Genomic DNA, 15,094 nt, shown 5'->3' with positions numbered 1-15,094 from the left:
AGGCATCCATTAGACGCAGGTTGCCTTTAGAGCAAGAAAATAAATCACAATTTCTAGGCAATCTTACAGACATGGGAAGACAATAAAATTCTATACACATATCCATTACAAAAAGATTACACAAGAACTGTGCACAGCATCATTGTCCATAAGCAGAAAGGTCAGAAATAACAGCATGATCAACTCCTAGTTGCAATCTGCATTTATAGTTGTGATTTTGCATCATTATATTTATCAACTTGTATAGATGCCAAACTTATATTTTTTTTCTGTGTGTAACTTTCTATGCTACATTGACACTGGCATGGCACAGAACCAAGCTGAGGAGTAAGTAATATAGACAATGCTCCAAGTCGGTCAGAGAGATTAATTGAAGGGATTGCCCTGTAGTGGAGATACAAAAATAAAACCAAGCAATTTCTAATCAAATTCTAACTATTCCAGGAACAAGTAAAATAATTAGCACAAACAGAGCAATTTCAGAGTAGGCCCACTGGATTTTTACTTTTATTAAAACTTTCCTTGGTACAAGGTAAAAGAAAGGCAAGTTCATCCTGAAATCCAACGACAATTTTGCAGGATGAATGCAAGCACCAGCATGAGGCAGGCCAGCCCACTTTGGATAATAGGTGTCATGCTGTGCTAATTTGGTGAAGTCATGACCCAAATCCCCACCTCCATTTATTCAATGCATTCATCCTCTGGGTCTCTACAGTTCGATCCACTCATTCGTCACCTCCCTTATTATCTGCTGATAGCGATTGCCACTTCACTTTTTTTTTTAAAATGCTTGCAGTACATGCAGAATTCATGTTATACGCATTCTGTACGAATCGATTCTTTAAGCAAAAGAAACCAATACTCTTAATAACTATTAGTAGTAGAGCTGCCAGCAGTATAAAATAGGGCAGCTCCACTCAAACAGATTCAATTGCTGAGGCCAGATTACAGCATCAGGTCTCAGTTAAATGAGTGTTGTCCCAAGGACAGAACTATAAAGCTGATCCTCAGCCCACAAGCAGATGGATGATTATTTCTCAATGTTTAATCTATCTTCCTGAAACGCATCTCCTGTCAGATTGCAAAATTAAGGCCAATCCTCAAGTTTTATTTCAGCTTTTAGAATGCAATATTAACTCTGATCATACTTAAACATTTTTATACCAGTATAACCTCTACAGAATAAGTTCACAATTTTTCATAGAAAAGCAATGACAACACTATCAAATGACCTTACTGTCCACCTGTAAGCACTTTTAATGGCTCATTGTTGCCACTTTCCACAAGTAGTGTGCAGCTACTATTTTTAATACTAAGAACAATTACACTTGTAATTATGCTCCCTTTTACAATCTGCTGTGGCTTCCTTGGTGAAATTGTTGCTCACTAAATAAAGGAATATTGTTGCTAGAAATTAGAGCATTAAGGAATCACTTTAAAAGGCATTTATATAAATGCAAGTTGAAGTAGTAAAACGTCTCGAGGGGCTTCACAGGAGCATTATCAAACAAAATTTGACACTGAGCCACGTAAGGAGATATTAGGACAGGGGACCAAAAGCTTGGTCAAAGAGGTAAGTTTTAAGGAGCGTCTTAAAGGTGGAGCGAGAGGTAGCGAGGCAGAGAGGTTTAGGGAGGGAATTCCCGAGTTTAGGGCCTAGGCAGAAGGCACAGCCTGATGGGTGTCCCTGATTTTCATCGCTCCAAGAGGCCAGAATTGGAGGACTGCAGAGATCTCAGATTTTTGTAGGGTTGGAGGAGGTCACAGAGATAGGGAGATGCAAAACCATGGAGGGATTTGAAAACAAGAATAAGAATTTTAAAAATCGAGGCATTATCGGACCAGGAGCCAATGTAAGTCAGCAAGCACGGAGGTGATGGGTGAACAGGACTTGGTGCGAGTTAGGATAGAGGCAGCAGAGTTTTGAATGAGCTCAAGTTTACAGAAGGTACAAGTTGGAAAGCCAGCCAGGAGAGCATTGGAATGGTCGAGTCTAGAGTTAACAAAGGCGTGGATGAGGCATTCAGCAGCAGATGAGCTGAGGCAGGGCAGAGACGGGTGATGTTATGGAGGTGGAAGTAGGCAGTCGTGGTGGTGAAAGTATGGGATCAGAAGCTCAGCTCATGTCAAATAGGACGCCAAGGTTGTGAACAGTCTGGTTCAACCTCAGACAGTGGCCTTGAGAGGGATGGAGTCAGTATCTAGGGAACGGAGTTTGTGGTGGGGACCGAAGACAATGGCTTCTAATCAGAAGTTAATCCCTTGTACAAGCATTTTTCATGCTACATCTACACTCATACCTTATAAGTGCAATGGAAAATCTCTGCAGAGCTGACAAATAAAAAATCAACTGAATAGACTGACTCCAGGGCCCAATAAAAAGTGGTGGTACAGCAGTGGAATACCATTATGTCAAATATCATTCCCCCACAAATCCAATGTGTATCACAGCATGATGTGCACTAGAGCTCCATTATATTTACCAGGTATGATCCTTTGGTCAAAAGGCATTTTGTCAGTGCATAAAGTGCATATGCCATTCGATCATGTCGGCCACGTACACTGAGTATGACCATTTCTTCCCAAACTTGATAAATGTACTACTGTACATTTGCAAACACATATGCTCTGTTGCATACATAACTGTATATACAGTGGTGCTCTAATTTTTAGACAAAGTCAGAGAAACCAGTACATTATCAGTGCTACTGAGATAAAACAAGAACACAAGATTGAGTACAGCTCCCTCCACTTTGCCCAATATACTTAATCTGAATTAATTTACTTAATTACTGTGACATTTCCATTTCCCCCCCACTGGAAATCACAATACCTTGCATTTATATAGTGCCTTTAAATGTAGAAAAATGTCGCAAGGTTCTTCACAGATGCATTATCAAACAAAAATTGACACCGAGCCAAAAGGAGGAGATATTAAGAGAGGTGACTAAATGCTTGGTTAGAGGTAGGTTTTCAGGAAGGTCTTAAAAGCAGCAGTTTAGGGATGGATTTGAAGAACTTAAAGCCTAGACTGCATGGTCACTACTGGTGAGGGAAAGGGAGTAGGGGTGCATAAGAGGCCAGAGTTGGAGGAACACAGTTCTCATGGGGTTGTACGGCTAGAGGACATTACAGAGATAGGGAGAGGCAAGGCCATGAAGAAATTTGAACACGAGGATGAAAATTTTAAATTGGTGGTGTTAGAGGACCAGAAGCCAACGTAGGTCAGCGAGCACAGGGGTGATGGGTGAGCGAGACTTGATGCGGGACAGGGTATGGGCAGCTGAGTCATTGATGAGCTGAAGTTGTGGAGGGTGGAAGGCTGGCCATGAGGTTGAGAGTGAAATTGCTCAATTAGTACCAACTTATAGGCAGTTTTCAGCTATAGACTTGAAACCTATTTCACTTTGGATGATCCTTTACTAATTTTGTCAAATTAGTTATGCCAAAATGCAGATGACAGAAAACTTGGAAGGGTAGTAAACAGTGAGGAGGATAGTGATAGACTTCAAGAGGATACAGACAGGCTAGTGGCATGGGCGGACACGTGGCAGATGAAATTTAATGCAGAAAAATGCAAAGTGATACATTTCAGCAGGAAGAACGAGGAGAGGCAATATAAACTAGAAGGCACAATTCTAAAAGGGGTACAGGAACAAAGAGATCTGGGGGTATATGTGCACAAATCGTTGAAGGTGGCAGGGTAGGTTGAGAAAGCAGTTAAAAGCATACGGGATCCTGGGCTTTATAAATAGAGGCATACAGTACAAAAGTATGGAAGTCATGATGAATCTTTATAAAACACTGGTTGGGCCACAACTGGAGTATTGTGTCCAGTTCTGGGCACCACACTTTAGGGAAGATGTGAAGGCCTTAGGAAGGGTTCAGAAGAGATTTACTAGAATGATTACAGGGATGAGAGGCTTTAGTTACGTGGATAGACTGGAGAAGCTGGGGTTGTTCTCCTTGGAACAGAGATGGCTGCAAGGAGATTTGATAGGAAGTATTCAAAATTATAAATCTGGACACAGCAGATAGAGAAACTGTTCCCATTGGCGGAAGGGTCAAGGGCCAGAGGGCATAGATTTAAGGTGATTGGCAAAAGAACCAAAGGAGACATGAGGAAAAACCTTTTTAACACAGTGAGTGGTTAGGATCGGGAATGCACTGCCAGAGGGGGTGGTGAAGGCAGATTCAATCATGGCCTTCAAAAAGGGAACTGGATAAGTACTTGAAAGGAAAACATTTGCAGAGCTATGGGAAAAAGACAGGAGAACGAGACTAGCTGGATTACTCTTGCATTGAGCCGGCATGGACTCGATGGGCCGAATGGCTCCTTCTATGCTGTAACCTTTCTATGATTCTATGACATAGTGGTACAACAAGGGTTAGCACCAGCAATTCTGCCACATAGTGTGTTCCTGGTCAGAGTCATCAAGGTGTGCTTCATATGGATGGAAAGAATATAATCACCATTTTTTTTTGTTATTCGTTCATGGGATGTGGGCGTTGCTGGCAAGGCCAGCATTTATTGTCCATCCCTAATTGCCCTCGAGAAGGTGGTGGTGAGCTGCCTTCTTGAACCACTGCAGTCCGTGTGGTGAAAGTTCTCCCACAGTGCTGTTAGGTAGGGAGTTCCAGGATTTTGACCCAGCGACGATGAAGGAACGGCGATGTAAGTTGGGATGGTGTGTGACTTGGAGGGGAACGTGCAGGTGGCGTTGTTCCCATGTGCCTGCTGGCCTCGTCCTTCTAGGTGGTAGAGGTCGTAGGTTTGGGAGGTGCTGTCGAAGAAGCCATGGCGAGTTGCTGCAGTGCATCCGGTGGATGGTATACACTGCAGCTACTGTGTGCCGGTGGTGAAGGGAGTTAATGTTTAGGGTGGTGGATGGGGTGCCAATCAAGCTTAGTCCTGGATGGTGTTGAGCTTCTTGAGTGTTGTTGGGATCCATGCAGGTCGCTCTCACATACTTGGCTCAAGCAGTATTAACAGAGACCTAGCAACCCATCAGAAGCAAGTAACAATGGAAAAGGATACAAAGGCACTTCAAAAAAAGTTTACAGTAGCCAGCTTTTTAATATAAATTTACCTAATAATGATCACAGCTGCCACAGTGGTACTTAAAATGTCCCAATCCGCATGTGGAATGTGAGGTAGTCAGATCTTGTAATTCCACCATTTGTATTTTTAAAACTATATGGTCTTTAATCACATGCCTGAAGTATGTTTCACATGCCACACAAGCAGAGGCTGAAAAGTTACACCTACCAACCAGCTGCCTTTAATGAAATCAAATAATACTCAGCAGTTTGCAAGTAACATTCGAATATTTATGTCTCCATTTTTAGTACTTCACCTTATTTTTCTAATATTTACAGTTAAAGGAACACTCTAGAATAGGGGCCCACAATGTTCTTCTATGACTATCTGTTTGAGTTTCTTTCTTTTCTCTCAAACTGAAATATAAAGAAAGTTTAACAAATTTTCCACAATATGGCAGTTCCAATCTGCAGGTAGGTCCAAAATTGTACCAGCACAGAAATTGTACACTATGTGCAAACGTTGTCCCACAGAAGCCCTTGCCATTTGTATCTTTCCATGACCAGCAGATATGTCCTGGGAACTGAGATTTGACAACAGGATATAGTTTCACAAACATTTTAGAAATATAGCAAAAATGACATGCCCAACTGGGAGGCAAACAGCCTCAGAATAAAAATCTGTGGAAGAATTAACACTTACAGGTGTATTTTACAGATAAGAAACACTGTAGGATCTTACCATGGAACATGCATCTGAAAAAGGTCCAAGTTAGTCAGGACTTCAGGAGTATTTCATTCTTAAAGCATACACTACTCTGCAATAACTTTTTCATTTACAAAAATCACAGGTAAGTTAGGAGTTTGAGTGCAACATAATTTCAAAAACAGATGCCTCTCGATTTTGCATTAACTCATCTAAAAGAAAAATGCACGTTCCTCCCCCAAGGAAGAACAGGCTAGCAGATTGCTGGGCACTTTTCAATCAAAAATTACAGCATCACCACACCGTTATGTTAGCCTATCTTTAATACTTATTCTCCCCATCGCACTTCCTAGCCATGAAGTGACCTAGCCCTGTTTCTTCTGCCAGGTTAGCATCAGTGGCCAATGCTAACAACCTTCTAGGATCTTACCATGGAACATACCTCCAAAAAGGTCCAAGTTAATTCACCTTCACGAACCAACCACAGAAACTCTGCACATGCAAAAATGACAGAAGCCAGTGATATAAAAGTAGAGAACTACCATCCATCATAACCCCACCCCCCGCCACTAATAGGTTTTCCAATAATTTGATTTGTTTTGTGACCACGATCAAAAGATATCACTATAAACTCCACGTTGAACAACCAAATCCTTTCGCTACAGTACACTGCACAACATACTATCCATTTTTCACTGTCAAGCAACAAGGCAAACTATGACTGACTTAATAAGCATCAAATAATTTCAAAAGTATATTGAACTTAAGCATGTACAGACAGAAAACTTGAAACTTAATATTAAAATTCTACATTTATATATTGATCTCTCTGGATTGTTCTTGAACAGTCCCATACTCATTTCCTATTTCAAGAGTGGTGTCATTTTCACATCGTTCACCTGACGAAGGAGGTAGCCTCCGAAAGCTTGTGAATTTAAAATAAAATTGCTGGACTATAACTTGGCGTTGTAAAATTGTTTACAATATTTCAAGAGTGACAGCATGGCAAATATTATATCCTGGCAAAATAAGCAGCTGCGTGGGCCACAAAAACCTTAGCAATGAACCACGCCCATGTCACGGGTCAGACTACAGCAGAAACTCTCGTTTCCACAAAAGCAACTGAGACGCAAGTTCCCCATCAACAAAAAAAATGAAGAAAACAAAACTGGCAACACATCCAAGCACTTTCATTATATAAACCGTATATCCACCGGCCAAAAGACACATGGTTACACATACAATTAATCGAGCGCAACATTTGCGACTTCATCACTGAAATACCTGAATGATGTCCTGTGGTATTTGGTTTTGTCTTGGTTAATATAATTTCCTCATTAGTAAAAACGTTTATGGTTGTATAACCAAAGTATTGCATCAGGGCTGAGATTAAACCTATTGATACTGACACACACGCAGGACCATAAATGAACATGTATGCCGACATCAAAGTAAGGACTCAAAACGATTTTCTAAAAAGTACTTCCCCTCTGACGAGTGTAAAATTTCGGCGTGGACTGACACAGATTGAGAGAGATAGATAAACATAGATAGATATAGACACAACGTGGCCGACTTCTTTCTCAGGGAACGCAACCAGTTCTCAAAACCATTGCGCACTTACATAGTAGGTGTCATCCAGAAATACACCTTTTCGAGATGATTATTATTAGTTAGGTGTATGAATGGCACCTTGTAATAGATCCACACAGAGGGCTGGCTGTGGATTAACCCTTGGGGTTAACAGCTTCACTTTAAATTGTATTCAGTGCGTCTTGTACTTTGAAAACCTTCTTTCCTGATGGAACCGCTGAAGATTTGATCCGAAGGAAAAGTAAATAAAAGAAACGAAGCCGCCAAGTTCAGGGCTCCTACAGAAACTTAGCCCGCTCGATTATAACCGGGGATTTTTTTATTTTTTATTTCCTCCCACCTTTCAGTCGCTCCACTAAATAAATTCCGATAGTTGGAGGGACAGTTGAGATTTTACTCCCCATCATCTCCCCACGGGCCTAGTTCGCAGCCGTCAGGAGGCGGCGGCACCGCCTCAAGTAGTACTGGTAGTAGTGGCGGCGGGCCGGTGCTGAAACTTTTACGGTCACGGTGATGGCCGTTCGCCGCGCACGCCCAACAGCGGCACAATCCGAGCCGTCAGCGGGCGGGAGGGAGGGAGGCCGGAGCCGCTCACTCAGCCCGGTCCGAGTCTCCCGGCCGGCCAACCAACCGAGAGCCAGGCAGTGCCGTGCCGCCGGTTTTATTCACCGCTGCATGAAGCGGATCGGGTTCGATGGAGCTGTCAGTCCGGTGGAGCCGAGAGTGGGGGTGGTGGGGGGAAGGAGGGAGAAGAGACCGTGTCAAACCCTCCCTCCCACCCACCCCGGGGTTCCCCTCCCCCACTCACCCTGTTGCGCAGCCTCTCTAGCCGGGCGATAACGACTCGCGCGAATCGTTAATTAAAAAAAAAACAGAAAGACAACCTGAAGCCCAGAAACCAGCAGCGAGACCAGGGAGGAAGGCGGGAGGGGAGGGGAGGGGAGGGGGCTGCCGCTACGTTCGCGGTAACGCGGACTCCGGACTCGAACTCACTCACTCACTCAGCCTGCCTTCCTTCTCCTCGACTGCCGCTGCTGCACGAGGCTGGCGGATGGAACGTTGTGTCGGTCGCGAATGTTCCAGCGGCCGGGCTCCGGCAGCTATGCGCGCGCTCCCGTCTGGTTTTTTTTCCCCCCCCTCTCCCCACAGCTCGTGGGCGGCCGCTCCCCCCGCCGCCCGCTCTCCGGCCTTTCACTGATGGGATTGCCTATTGCCCACAATCCACCGGGAACCACGGCGGCTGGCGGCCGAGGACCAGGTCCCCGGGCACAAGCGGGTTGCTGGCAACTGACACACACACACACACCCTGAGCAATTGTGCCTGGCGCCCTGGGACACGCGTGTCTCTGACACTGACACACCCCCCGAGCAATTGTGTCTGGCTTCCTGGGACATGCATGGCACTGACACATCCAGCAACTGTGTCTGGCTCCCCAGGACATGCATGACACTGACACATCCAGCAACTGTGTCTGGCTCCCTGGCACACACATGGCACTGACACATCCAGCAACTGTGTCTGGCTCCCCAGGACATGCATGACACTGACACATCCAGCAACTGTGTCTGGCTCCCCAGGACATGCATGGCACTGACACACCCAGCAACTGTGTCTGGCTCCCTGGGACATGCATGACACTGACACACCCAGCCACTGTGTCGGCTCCCTGGCATACACGTGTCTCTGACACTGACACACCCAGCAACTGTGTGTGGCTCCCTAACACATGCATGTCTCTGACACGGACACACCTAGCAACTGTGTCTGGCTCCCTGGCACACACATGTATCTGACGCTGACACACCCAGAAACTGGTTCCCTGGTACACAAGTGTCTCTGACATATCCAGCAACTGTGCCTGGCTCATTGGGACACACATGTCTCTGCACTGACACACCCAGAAACAGTGTCAGGCTCCCCAGCACACACGTGTCTCTGACATTGACACACCCAGCAACTGTATCTGGCTTCCTGGCACACACGTGTCTCTGACGTTGACACACCCAGCAACTGTGCCTGGCTCCCCAGCACACACGTGCCTCTGTCACTAACACACCCAGCAACTGTGCCTGGCTCACTGGGCACACTCGTGTCTCTGACACTGACACACCCAGCAACCATGTCTGGCTCCCTAGCACACGTATCTCTGACACTGACACACCCAGCAACTGTGTCTGGCTCCCTGGCACATGCGTGTCTCTGCACCGACGCACCCAGCAACTGTGTCTGGCTCCCTGGCACACGTGTGTCTCTGCACCGACACACCGACCAACTGTGTCTGGTTCCCTGGCACACGCGTGTCTCTGACACTGACTCACTCAGCCATTGTGCCTGGCACCCTGGGACACTAGTGTCTCTAACACTGACACACCCAGCAACTGTGTCTGGCTCCTTGGTACACGCGGTGTCTCTATACTGACACACCCAGCAACTGTGTCTGGTTCCCTAGCACACGTGTGTCTCTGACAATGACACACCCAGCAATTGTGTCTGGTTCCCTGGGACAGCCATGTCTCTGACACTGACACACCCAGCAATTGTGTCTGGCTCCCTGGGACATGCATGAAACTGACACACCCAGCAACCGTGTGTGGCTCCCTGGCACCTGCGTGTCTCTGACACTGACACACCCAGCAACTGTGTACAGCTCCCTGGCACACAAATGTATCCCACACTAACACACCCAGCAACTGTGTCTGGCTCCTCAGCACATGCGTGTCTCTGATACTGACACACCCAACAACTGTGTCTGGCTCCATGGCACACACATGTCTCTGACACTGCCACACCCAGCAACCATGTCCAGCTCCCTGGCACACACGAGTCTCTGACACACCTAGCAACTGTTTCTGGCTTCCTGGGCACACATGTGTCTCTGACACTGTCACACCCAGCAACTGTGTCTGGCTCCCTGCTACACGTGTGTCTCTTTGACACTGAGATACCGAGCAACTGAGTTTGGGTCCCTGGGACACACGTGGCACTGATACACCAAGCAGCTGTGTCTGGCTCCAGGAATACATGTGGCTCTGATACATTAAGCAACTTCGTCTCTCCAGAGACACTTGCCTGGCACTGAACCACTGAGCACCTGTGTTTGGCTCTGGGGACACTCCTGGCACTGATTCACCGAGCAAGTCGTGACTGGCTCTGGGTACGTTTGACACATCAGTGGCAGGTTCAACACTTGGGACAACCAAGACACCAGCCAATCTAGAGTAGCAGATGCCAGGTCTGGGGAGATGGACAATGATGTCACTGTGAACAGCCAAGTAAACCTTCGCGCGTACACCTCAAGTGACATAGGCTGGCTCCAGGGACATACATAATACTGACACACTAAGTGGCATATCTGATTCCAGGAACGTGAGACATCAAATGACAGAGGCTAATTAGTGACCCGCACAGCACTACCACACTAAGCTGCTGACACTGGCTCCAGGACATGGATGCCACTGACATTGTGGCTGAGGCCAGGAAGAATCATGGCAACAGGACCCTGCTATTACATAACTCAAAAGGGGGTCTCAAAAGTATTGATTGTTGCAAAGGGCATCTGTCCCAACTGATGATTCACACCAGCATCCAAGGGTCCTGGAGGATCTCACCTTCAGCATGGACACAGTCCTTTGGGATTATGCTGGGAAGTGGCGAAGGGTGTTTTTGGTCTTCTCTTTATTAGAAGGAGAATCGGATGGATTCCTTTACAGGCATGTGCCCAATTTTCCCACCAATTTTCCAATATTTGCTGCACTCGGGCAATCCAGTGCACCGGGTCCAGGCCCAGGAAATCTCCCTGACCTGTCAGCACCACGCAGCTCCCCAAACAGGACCAGATTAGCCCAACTGATCCATGTATGCCCATGGATTCATCTTATCAATGTGTGTATGTACTCATCTTTCAGGTAAGAAGTAAAACCAAGATCCCATCTGCCCTCACAGGTGGATGTAAAAGATCCCACAGCACTATTTCGAAAAAAAGCGGGGGAGTTCTCCCCGATGTCCTGGACAATATTTATCCCTCAGCCAACATCACTAAATCGGATGATCTGGTCATTACCTCATTGCTGTTTGTGGGAGCTTGCTGTGTGCAAATTGGCTGCCGCAATTCCTAAATTATAAAAGTGACTACATTTCAAAAGCGCTTTGGGTCATCCTGAGGTTATGAAAGGCACTATATAAATGTAAGCTCTTTCTTCTTTTACTCAAATCGGGATTAGTTTGTTAGTGTCATGCAAGTCCCCAGGTTGCCTATTTGGCCTGCTGATGTTCACATTCAGCAGCAGCAGACTAACTGGCTGAGGTCCAAGAACATATAATCTTCCTGGGCACATGTCTAGCACCAATAAAGTAATAGACAAGGCTGGAGTTACCCACAGCAGACCCTGCCAGTTTCATGGGCACTTAGCACTGGCAGGTTAGGATCTATGGGTTGGCCAACAGATGTATGTGTGGCAATAACACAGTCTGAGACAATTCTCTCTAAAAGTGACTGGTGACCACCTTGACAATCTCTTTAGTGGGAAATTTAAGAACTATCATGGGTAAATACAGTCCCAAACCATTGTATTGCACCTGTTCATAACAAAATTTTGTTTTAATTTGTAATTTGTTACTGTAAGTATTCATAAAACTATGAGATACCACTATATTAGCAAAAGGAAGCGAGGACTTTATTTTCAATCCAAATTATGAATTAATTTAATCCTTTACATATATTTGTTGCACAGATTGGACTTATCTCTCATTTATATCAGACTGCACTCTTTTGGTCTGAAATAAGTTACCAATTGAGTTAATCGTGTTTTAGCTTTAATCAAACATACAAACACTTATGTTTCGAGTAGAAACTTGATGAAGCTCTGCGTGATACGATTTTTGTTTCTACTAGTGAAGTTAACTATAATTCACTCACAACATTGTAACCTGTGCATAGAAAATTGAAATGTTTGGGTCAGTAACTGGGTTATAGAATTACACTGCACAGACCTGAAGGGAACTCTGGTGGGTGCAGCATGGAAGTAAGTACACAGACTTACGGAGTAAAGAGGCACAGAGGATCCTGAACTGAAGCCAACATTAACTGTATCTAAAATACATCAAGGAAATTACTCTGCGTTTTTCAACTTCTGTAATGTAGATGGCAATAATTTAGAAACACCAAACAGTTCTGGTCAGTTTTGCGAGTAAAAATACAGAATTTTTGGAGTATTCTGTTTTAACACCACTTGCCAATGTAATCTAGGTTATAAAATTAAAATTAATCTTGACTGTATGAAATGATCAAATGTGACTTTGCCCCCTTAGTGGCCCATGTCAGCTGTAGCTCAGTTGGTAACACTCTCGCCTGAGTCAAAAGATTCAAGTGGGTTCAAGTCCCACTCCAGAGACTTAAGCACAAAATCTAGGCTGACACTCCAGTGCAGTACTGAGGGAATGCTATACTCTTGGAGGTGCCGCATTTCAACCAAGTCTGCCCTCTCAGGTGGGTGCAAAAGATCCTGTGGCACTATTCAAAGAAGAGCAGGGCAGTTCTCCCCAGTGTACCAGCCAATATTTATACCTCAAACAACATCACTAAAAACAGATTATCTGGTCATCATCTCACTGCTGTTTGTGGGACCTTGCTGTGCGCAAATTGGCTGCCGCATTTCCTACATTACAACAGTGACTACACTTCAAAAAAGTACATAATAACTGTAATGTGCTTTGGGGCATCCTGAGGTCATGAAAGGCACTATATAAATGCAAGTCTTTTTTTCTTTATGTAATGAGATCCCAAACTGAGGCAAGTTATCAGAAAGGTCCTTGCCTCTGCCACCTCTATTTTGGAAGGAATGAAGTCAGTCTACAAACACCTAGTTATAGGAAAGGATGTGTCAAATCTGACACAGTGGGGTTAACTTAACTAGAAGATATCAGTAACTTAAGCACAGGGGTGCGGTGGGCCAAATCCATGTCACAAGTAGCGAGTGGGCCGTGCATGATTTAACTCATTTTTGAGTTGGGAAGAATCATGATCATGGCCTTTAGTTTATGTTGCCTGAATAAGTAAAACTCAGTTTTTAGTACGAGATTTCTTACTGGTGTTCAGAAATTTCACATTCCACAATTACATCTATTTATAATTAGGGCCACTGGTTGATGATTGTAAGGAAAGGGTTAATCTTTATATTGCAGTAATATTGACGTTCAGCTTTTACCTATCAAGTTTCTGTTAGAAGAATGAAATATAAGCATAAGCCAGACTTGCTTTATTTTGGCAATATAAAATGCAGTGAAAAGCAATAGTCAGTAAAACTTAATTAGAAGACATTCCAGTCAGAGAACTTTAGCTGATAATAAATTATTGTACAGACACAGAACAGACAAGAGCTTCCTTTGATAGGGAGGCCTTGAAGAAGCACCTGCCTGAGAAAGACCATTGATCTGGAAAGTTAGGGAGTCTGATTCAAGTTAGGGAATATGATCTGTGTGCTGCCAGGACAGAACAATCAAATCAGTGTTGAATGAGGTAATGCTATGGAACCTGCAAATTGTTACATAGCAGGGTGGAAAAAAAGATTTGAAAAGTGGGTGTTAGAACAGATACTTTGGAATTCGAAGGTTTGGCCAACAAATTACAGAGAGCTCGGAAGGTGTTTTGGATTCTCCGGCGAACTCGCAAGATTTTGCTGTAAGTGTTGCTTTTAAGCGTATGTTTAATTATTGTCAAGCACAGTTATTAGCATATATTTAATAAACCTGTGAATGCCTGCTCTGAATGCTGTGAACCCTATTATTTTGATAATAAATAATAAGTAAGAACACCCATCCTCTAACAATGATGACCAAATAATTCAGGTTTTATTACATAGTATTTTTAATCAATGTTTTGGGGATCCCATTCTACGATTACATCCATGTTTCCATGAAAACCACAAACCAGTGGGTTAATCATGATTAAATGCCATATTGAATGACCAATCTATTTGTGCTTTTTGCAGTTGTTGGATCACACCATTTCTATCTCGTTAACGTCTGTCTCGAACTATCTTTTTTCTCTCTCGTTTCCTTCAACCAAAATGTCTCTCTCCTTTGGTCTGTCTCCTCTCCATTTCTGCTTTTCTCTGTTGCTGCTTTTTTACTTTTGTCTCTTATTTTTCTATTTCCCTTTTCCTCTTCCCCTTTCTTACTTTTCTATTTTTAACTCTCCTGTTTGGTTTTGCAACCATAGACAGCGGAGGGGCAGCAAAGGTAGAAGCAATGGGACTCAGGTGAGTTACAGGCAGCCGCAACGGGACTTAGGTGGGTTAAGAGGTAGCAGCATTGGGACACATGCGGATTGGAGGTATCAGTGCCCCGCTCATTAAAACCTGGTGGGGAAGAACAGGTAGCCCTCCAAAATAAGTTAAATACTTTCCTTAGGTGGGCCAGGAGGATCAGGAGTGCTCCTCAACACCCCACAAGGAAAGTCTGAGCCTCTCCTGCCCTGGGCTCTCCCCACTTCTCCGCCATGAAACGATCCCGAACATCCCCGAGACTTACCTCGGTGCCTTCGGGCAGCCTCCGGGCCCTGGGATTTTGACTTGCCCAAACCTGGCCAGCTTCCTCTTGCCGCCCATTTCAGTCAGTCAACTGGTCCGTGGGATGCAAATGAGGCCCTGGAGTTAAAATAGCCCAGGCCTCAAACTGATGACGTCGTGTGCGTTTGATACTCGTACCCCCAACCCGCCCAGAACTCACTCCCAATTAAAATTCCTTGCCCCTGGGTG

General features: G+C 44.8%; 1 protein-coding gene across 7 annotated transcripts in view; it reads right to left on the bottom strand.

The window, feature by feature from the left end:
• The window catches only part of sgms1b (sphingomyelin synthase 1b), a 121,679-nt gene extending 113,157 nt beyond the window's left edge, over positions 1-8,522 (bottom strand). For 2 of the 7 annotated variants that reach the window (XM_068002553.1, XM_068002559.1), the window contains exon 1: positions 7,371-8,092. The gene's annotated coding sequence lies outside the window, so the exon portion shown is untranslated. Of the gene's footprint in view, positions 1-7,370; positions 8,093-8,147; positions 8,214-8,332 lie in introns of those variants that run through there. The other 5 variants (XM_068002554.1, XM_068002555.1, XM_068002556.1 and 2 more) reach the window with 5 other exon arrangements.
• Between the last annotated feature and the right edge of the window lie 6,572 nt (positions 8,523-15,094).

Source organism: Heptranchias perlo, chromosome 21 (genome assembly GCF_035084215.1).
Source record: "Heptranchias perlo isolate sHepPer1 chromosome 21, sHepPer1.hap1, whole genome shotgun sequence".
Classification (NCBI taxonomy): Eukaryota; Metazoa; Chordata; class Chondrichthyes; order Hexanchiformes; family Hexanchidae; genus Heptranchias; species Heptranchias perlo.
The sequence above is the reverse complement of the archived record's forward strand: the minus strand, read 5'-3'. Positions and strand labels throughout refer to the sequence as shown.